This window comes from Neopsephotus bourkii, unplaced genomic scaffold (genome assembly GCF_033783945.1).
Source record: "Neopsephotus bourkii isolate Nb327-2 ecotype Australia unplaced genomic scaffold, CSIRO-AGI_Nbou_v1 NB_318, whole genome shotgun sequence".
In the NCBI taxonomy this organism is placed as follows: Eukaryota; Metazoa; Chordata; class Aves; order Psittaciformes; family Psittacidae; genus Neopsephotus; species Neopsephotus bourkii.
The window spans coordinates 3,305,661-3,313,971 of NW_026900826.1; the positions used below are offsets into that span (position 1 = coordinate 3,305,661).

The 8,311-nt window shown below is 45.5% G+C and overlaps 1 protein-coding gene across 1 annotated transcript in view; it reads right to left on the reverse strand.

Moving 5' to 3' along the window:
• The window catches only part of LOC133209059 (tropomodulin-2), a 34,594-nt gene extending 32,784 nt beyond the window's left edge, over positions 1 to 1,810 (reverse strand). Inside the window, exon 1 of the mRNA XM_061347403.1 lies at positions 1,680 to 1,810. The gene's annotated coding sequence lies outside the window, so the exon portion shown is untranslated. The remainder of the gene's footprint in view (positions 1 to 1,679) is intronic.
• Positions 1,811 to 8,311: the final 6,501 nt, after the last annotated feature.

Genomic DNA, 8,311 nt, shown 5'->3' on the forward strand with positions numbered 1-8,311 from the left:
AGTTAAGCAGCAAGAGAGAAAAGCATGCCATTCTGAACAAAATTACTTGGATTGTCAAGATGACAGAAGCTACTGGCTAAATTCAGACAAATCCACCCAAGCCAGGTGGATGGGAGAAATGATGGATATGGAACTCGGGTTGGCAAAGTCACTAAATGATTCATGTGGCCTTCTTCACTTTTTACACAGTGATAAAAACTTAAATATATCTAGTGGAATGTAAGTTACACAGTTAAGAGCTGCACAGCACACAGCACCACAGCAAAGACAGTCTGTTAGATAGCAAATGGGTGCAGAATAACATGGAAAAGACTGTAATATCATTAGTATACTTCAGCAAGATACCTCCGTACAGCCCCAGGTTTGAGTTTATTTCCCTAATAACTGTATCCCTTGAAAGGCACTTGAGGACGCAATGCCTGCAGTATTAGGCCAATTGGTCCCGGGAGTTTCTTTCCCATTACATGTTCCTACCTCCAGAACTGGAGGGCAGAACAGAAGAAGTTCAAGGACAATTTCTGAGAATAATCAGTTAAGGAAAAGCTTTCATATGATAAGAAATCGAAAGACTGCACTGATTTACTACAAATACACAACTCAAGAACTTACTGAAGACTTCCTCTACTAAACATTTTCAGAAGCATAGATCTACAGAGTGTATTATTCATGGTATAAAAATATCATCACCTCTTCAAATTATCTCTAAATTGCTGTTTGATACTGATACATTTCTGGACTTGTTTCATCAGTAATGATGTTACAATGTGGGGTTTTACGTTATGTTACTCCTATGCGCAGCGTGGTTACATGAATATAATCAGGTCTTATTTATTTTTAAGTGTTATAGTCCTCAGATTTCCCTTCGTGTTTCTCATTGATCAGCTGTGGATTTTTACTCTAGTAAAATAAATTCGCCCAAAGCTTCCATCGAAGCAAACCCCCTTCAACTAGCAGAAGGCTACCCTGGTAATTTTGTAATCAGACAACAAAATAGAGCATGTGTGATACCTGATGACAATGTGCAGGTCTGGGGGACACATTTTGCTCACCAAGAGATTGGAAACGTTACTAAATGTTACTAAATCCGCATCCTGTGCCTGAACTTGTCACTGATACATTTATTCTGACCTGCTCCACGGCAGCGGAGCGTATCCGCCTGCTCACCCGCCCGCCATCCATCCTGCTGTATTCCTGACGTACAGAAGGCGTGAGAGCTCCGGCAAAGCTCATCTTCATCTACGAAAATACCTTCCTCCCGTATTTTATTAAACTGCTGCATCTGATTTCTGTCATTTAACGCCTGACATACAGGATGCGAGCGCATCCAAGTGAATACAGCCGCCTTCCCTGGGAAAACGCGCTATTAAAAACAATAGGCAGAAGGGAAGGGCGCTCCGCACACCGTGGGAGCCCCGGCCGCGCCGCGGCCGCCAGTGCGAGCCCCGCCGCTTCTCACACACCGAGGATGATGCCCAGCGGCTCTGCCGCCGGGACGCACTGGGCTGGGGCCGAGCCGCCCCGCGCAGGGGATGCTCCGCGCAGGGGATGCTCCGCCGCACGCAGCCGCCCCTCCCGCTTCGCACCGCAGCGCGCGGAGCCCCGCGGAGCCTCCTGCCGCCCGGGGCCCGCAAGCGATGCCGCGGGGCCCTCCCGGTCCCGTCCCCATCCCGCCGCCTTACCCTGCCGTGGGGCCGGTCCTCGCCGGCAGCTGCCTGCGCTCCCCTCCGCGCCCGAGCGCAGCACCGCCCGCCGCCTGCGCGCCCCTCCGGCCCCGAGCCCGGCGCCGGCGGCTGCAGGTGGGTGCCCGGCGCGGCGGCTGCGCACCGCGGGCCCTGTCCTGCCGGGCACGCTGGGACTCGTAGTCCGGCAGCCGCCCACAGCCGCCGCGGGGTCCGCGGGCAGCGGCAGCACTGCCAGTCGCAGCCAGCACCTCTCAACAGCTTCCCTCCTGCCCGTACCCGAGCAGTCACCCTCGCTCAGCTGCTCTCCCGCACCCCTTTACATGTCTTTTTGTGTCAAGCCTGTGGGTGATGCCCCATCTAACCTGCATCCTAGACCACGTTTATTCTCCCTCGCCTTTGGCATGATGCACCCTCAGCCTCACCCCGCCCTGTGCCCCCACTATATGGAAACCATGAAAACGCACTGCGCTACTCCAAACAGCCGCAGCCCCTGCCCTGCGCACATCTCAAAGCAGTTGATGTGCACCCACTACAAGTGGATGCACAGACTGACAGCCTGGGAGATGGGATGGACAGCTTTGCGCACACATGTCGGCAGCCAGCCCTAAAGAGCACGGTTTGCTTCTCCTGCACACCGTTTGCAAACTGAACCAGCCCAATAGGTCCTGTACGCAGAAGCCAGCTGCCCCTCGCCAGGAACCAAGACATGTCACTCCAGGGAGCCAACTCTGGAGTAGAGGGTGCTGGCCTCTGAGACTATTTTGATGTTCTTCTGCTCTTATTTTAATTAGTTTTGACAATTCAATTTATATTCATGTTTTTATCCTACACTGAAGTTAACTATTGGTTGAAATTGTATAATATATAACATATAATATATAATATTATTTGAATATGCCCCCTATAATCAGGGGTATGTCTATAATCTAATTTATCAGATTGCCTTCACTGGGCACTGTGCTTTAGCTGAACAGAGGCCTTTGGTTCTGAGCACTAAGTGATGAGTCACTAGCAGCACAAGAGCTATTTCTGTGATTAAAATGTCTTTAAATTTCATGACATGTTGGCAGGAAAATAAGTTATTGCCTTGTTAAGAAGCAGATGTGCAGCAGAGACTTATTTTCTTATGGAAAAAAGAAAGCGCAACCAGGAAACACAGTACTTTCAGCTTCACCCCAAACCCTGTCAAACACCTCAGGCATCTGTAGCAAGACTTAAGAGCAGAAAACTCAGACTGATATCAGGGACTGAAGGGTTACCTTGGGCTGCTCAGGAACTCACCTATGTCCACAATCATGTGCAGAGAGCATAGAGATGTTCCAAAGCTGCAATTATCTCCTTAGAGCCTCCATGCCTCAAACTCCTTATGAAATGGGATATTCAGCTATAAGTTCCCAAAGCTTTTGCTAAACACTCAGATAGAAATGGGAAAGAAATAGCTCCATTTATTCAACAGTTTTCCTTCTGCCTTGAAGTGTGCAGAGGCAACAGGGTGTGAATCCCTGGCTCACTTGTCCAGTACCAGAAGTGTCAGGAAGCTGGACTGAATCGTTTTGAGACCTGTTTCTTTGTACTGTGCTGGCTCAAGCTGCAGATGAATCTGTTGTTTTGGTGTTGGGGTTGAAGCTGCACTGCAAACAGGGCTGATTCAGACATCAGATAGAGAAATGTGGATTTAATTCTTAACAGAGATTAAACCCCCTCTTCTGGGGTTTAATCTTGGTCTGTAGGATCAGGGCTTGAATGAGTTACTTGATTATACAAATACTGGGAAGGGAAATGTATGCTATCAACAAAGAGTGAAAGTTAACTTTAGGGTGTTAGTTTTCTGATAAACTGCAAGTTTTTCACTCAGATTTTCCTGCCACACCTTAAAATGCATTTGTTAAAACTGTTTCTCAGTTGATACGAATGCGAAAAACCCCTCCCATGCTGACTTTTCCATTTGCAGTTCCTTTGTATCTGCTGACAAATTCACTTCATATTAGTCTCTGTTAGAAATGTAACAATCTAAGCTCTTTGCCATGAGTGCAGAGTTTGGCTAGAGTCAAGGTCCTTCTCCTTGGCTGTGGTTTCATGCTTCTTTCTTCCTTTTGCCTCATGCATAGAATTTGCAATTGAAAAATTAGAAACATGATCAGTCTCCATCTAAGAAAATATACAGGTCACCTTCATTCATGAGACACTCAGCAAAAATACACCTGGTAAATATATTAAATGCAGATGTACACACAGAATGCTTATATGTATAGGAATAAGAGTCTCGTTACGACCACAGCAAAGCAAACTGCATCACATTGCAGTCTCATGTACAGTGCATGTTCCAGATAGTTCTTCATTCTGCCCAAACCACAGAATTGAAAAAGTATTCAATACCCTTCACAGATCTGAGCTATGCCTTTTTGGGAGGCACCATAACCCATGTATGGAATATACTATAACCCATGTATGGGGTACACTATAACTCATGTATGGGATGCACCAGAACCCATCTATGGAATACACTATAACACATGTATGGGATGCGCCAGAACCCATGTATGGAATACACCATAACACATGTATGGGATGCACCAGAACCCATGTATGGAATACACTATAACTCATGTATGGGATGCACCAGAACCCATGTATGGAATACACTATAACACATGTATGGGATGCACCAGAACCCATGTATGGAATACACTATAACCCACCTATGGAATACACCATATCTATAAAAAATTTTGCTCCAGTCTTGAGGGGTGCCTCTAAGAGCCAGTGGTCCTGTGGATCCCAAAACAATGCATTTCCTGGCTCTTCCTTCCCTTTGAACAGTGACAGTCTGGTTCAGAACTGCTGCATGGTAAATGCAGTGTAGAGGTTTGGTGCTTTTCCAGCACTGCCTGAGCTGAGGTTACCATCAGCAAGCTGCACCAGTAAATCACTGACTGAGGCACACAACAGCAAGTTTGAGTTCACTGAACTATTTGCAGCCAAAATGTGGTCAGTTCCTTTAAACTGTTTGTTATATTCTTTTAATGAAAAACCAGAGGGGCTGTTGTGATCTTCTCATCTGTTTTCCTTATAACACAGCTTGTAAGACTTCACGTAATTAATTCCTGCTTGAGCTGGAGCTTGTCTTTTAGACAAACATCTGGACTCAATTACTGTGTTGTGTGTGATTTGATCTCTTCCCTTACAGAACAGCTGTTGATCAAATTCAGTGACCTGTACCTAAAACCCCTTCATTCAATATCTAGGGTAGAGATAAAATTTGATTGTTGTTCACATGTAAAATCAGTGAGTTGTGGTGACACTTGTGAAATGGCTTTGAAAGACTACCAATGTATGTAACCTGACCCAATTTATTACAGCGTGGTGGTGCAAGCCTTAAGCTGGCCAGCAGCATCTCAAGTGGTCAAACTCCAACTATATTTAGGCTGGAATTTTTTAATTACATTGGTTTGATAGATAATAGGATTTTCTTGGGCTGTTTCATAAGGCACAGTACAGTAATATAGTAATACATTAAATAACACTAACTTCAAGTCATCTGTTATTTCACCCAAACTTGATTTCTGAGAGCCCTCCAATATCTATTGCACTCTAAATCCTGAAGAAATGCATTCAGATTTGTACACTGTACTTGACATGGTAGTAACAGTAATAATAAATACCTCATCTGTACCAGTTAATTCACAGCAGTAGATCTCAAATCACCTTTTCCACTTTGCAGATGTGGAAAGCGAGACACAAACCAGATGGTTATTTTAAATCTGGGGGCCACTTGGTGAGCATGCCACTGGGAACAGGAACACTGGACTCCGAAAGGATGAAAGGTGGAAAGGATTGCCCAAGGATGCAAGAGCACTGCTGACTCCAAGACCAGACCTCAGTGGCTCACCATTCTATATGCTCCACTTACAAAGAGAGGCATCACCACTCTGCTCCATGAAGTGTATCCAAAAGTGTGCCTTGGGTTGGCTGACTCTCCCCTGGAGCCACCCCAGTACAGGCAACATGATTTCTGCTCTATCCACTGAGGTACAGTTGTTCCTCCACCCATCCCAGCTCTGCCATTTGTGCTGGCATGAGAAGGAGGAGGCTTTGGAGGTACAGGCTAACTCTCCATGTCCTTTAAACTGCCCTGTTCAAAGTGGTTTGCTCCTCAGAAGGGAGCAGGAGCTAACAGATCCTGTTCTGCTCTCTTTATGGGGTCTGCTAATGGTGAAGATCTTTCTGCTCCACTTCTTTCTCTGTGAACAGATCTGGAGGATGGCTTGCTCAGTGTTGGATTTCTTTCTCTACCTGAAGAGCCTGAGGCCCAAGGTCAGACAAAGGCCCTCTGCCCAATACACACTGGGCACATTTCTCTGAGTGCATGTTCCTTCTACACAGCCAGCTCACAGTGCACTGGATTAATCTGGATATGTCTAAACTGCCTTAATGCTGCACTCAAGAAACTACCCCCATGCAGAGTGGCCCCAGGCGCTGGGCAGAGCACGTTAGACACTATCTAAGCTTCTGCAGATCTGGCTTGGAACACTGCGAGTGTGAATGGTCAGTGCTGGAGCCTGCCTCCAGACACACCTTGCAGGCAGGCCCCAGCTGGCTGTAAGGCAGCCATCTGCAAGGGGGGCAAACTCCACAACACATGCAGGTAGCCACTGCTATGTCCTCCCAGCAAAGCTGTGTAAGCCCCTGCTCATGGGGATGAGCCTCTCAACCCTTCATGTCAGAACATAAAATCTTTAAAGCATTAGGGTTATGTCTCCAGAGAACCAGGACTGAACCATGTCCTTCTTTGCTGCCACTGCAAGGAATATATTTCCTCACTTGTAATTTGTTTCAGCCTGAGTTTGGCCACTCTCATAAAAAATTATATAGGATAGAGTGTCCAAGCATCACTTTTTATTATCACCTGCTTTATGGACAATATCCTTCCTGTATGTATCCTGTGTGAATTCCCCAGCCAGGGAAATATTTCTGTCCCAGGCCTTATACATTAAACCCATGTTTTACATTTGTACCACATCATCATTGTAGAAAGTAAATATACCAAGATTTAATCAGTTTAGGATTATGTCTGAGGCTTTGGATGTTCCCTTCCTGCTGTGCAGAGCTCAGCTTAGCTCAGTGAACAGCAGTGAGGATGCTTCATGCTGTATCTGCTCTTGTTTTGCATGGCATTGTCTCAGCACTGGTGGAATTCCACTGCTGTCCACGTCTTTTATGTCCTTTGAGATTCCGCATTTGTAACACTTCCCTCGCCCATATATGATTGTCCTAAATTAAATCACAGCCTTTGAAAAAGAAATCTCTCTGCTAATCCTTTTGAGAACGTCATGTTCCCCCTCTGACAGACGCATTGGTCTGTCAGCTTGGAAAGGGCCAGCCCTCTAATGACTGGGGGATTATGAATCTATTGCTGAGCATTTGCAGAAGTGCTCTTGTGGTTATAAAAGTGTCTCTTCATTTGCCCATGGGCTCGGTGCCAGAAAGGCTCAGTGTGGCTTTGTGGGTCTCTTGCCTCCAGTGCTGAACAACTGAGAATCTCACAGCGGTCTGAAGCCCAGCTCTGTCATCCGCTGACTGCTCTGGCCTCCTCCTTTGAATGCACTGGGACTTTTCTGTCTTTGAAGTGGATCAGTCCAGCACATTGGATTGTTCCATATTAACTGTGCACAATTTTGATTTAATATGATTTATCAGATTAATTTCTGTCTCTGTTGAAGTTAATCAGAGCCTCACTAATGACTTCAGCACAGCCAGGACTTCGTAAAATATCTTTGATTAATGTACCAGTCATAAGTTGCTAGAATTTAAAGTATTTTAAATAAACTCCATATTAAATAAGATGGATTATGTATGATGAGTTACACTCTATGTATCTCATGGAAATGACATCTTGGCACTACTGAAACAGATGGCAGAACTCATGCTGGCGCCAGCGGGGCCAACATTTCACCCACAAGTTTCTTTTCCCAAACCTGTCAAGAGTTTCCAGTGACTCTGGACAAGTCAGCACCTCACTATTACCTACTGTGCAAGCCTTGGGATCTTTTTTCTCTAAGTAGCAGCGGTGTTGTAGGGCCCTTGGTACCTGGAAAATGCAGAACTGCTATAGCTGGACTAGTGATTATTGGTTATTATTTGTATGCTACAAATGTCTTGTCCTGAAGGCAGGAATGGCAGTGTCTACAAGGAAGGTTACTCAACTGTTTCTACTATAAACCCCTGAGTTCCACTGCTTTATGTTTTGCCACTAAAATGGCACAGGCCAGACAAGTGCCTTCATTTAATTTTTATTTTGAGATGTTAAAGTTTAACTCTTTCTGACATCAAGATAAGAAGAATGTAAATCCATGGTGAAAAAAAAAAACAGCCTCTGGAAACTGCTGTCTGAGCAGCTCCAGCTTTCACACACACAAAGAATAGAGTCAGATCTTTCACTGTTTTCAGGACAATCTGCCCAGATTGCTTTCATATTATAGCTTATAAAACAACGTAGCTGATGTTTACTAGCACTTCATGTCTGGTAGCTGAAATGCCCAACATTCCTGTTCATTAAGCACTGGCCAGCCCTTAACAGGGTACGTTGGCATTTGAGCTCCACCAGTGTCCTGCCAATGGGAGCACCAAAG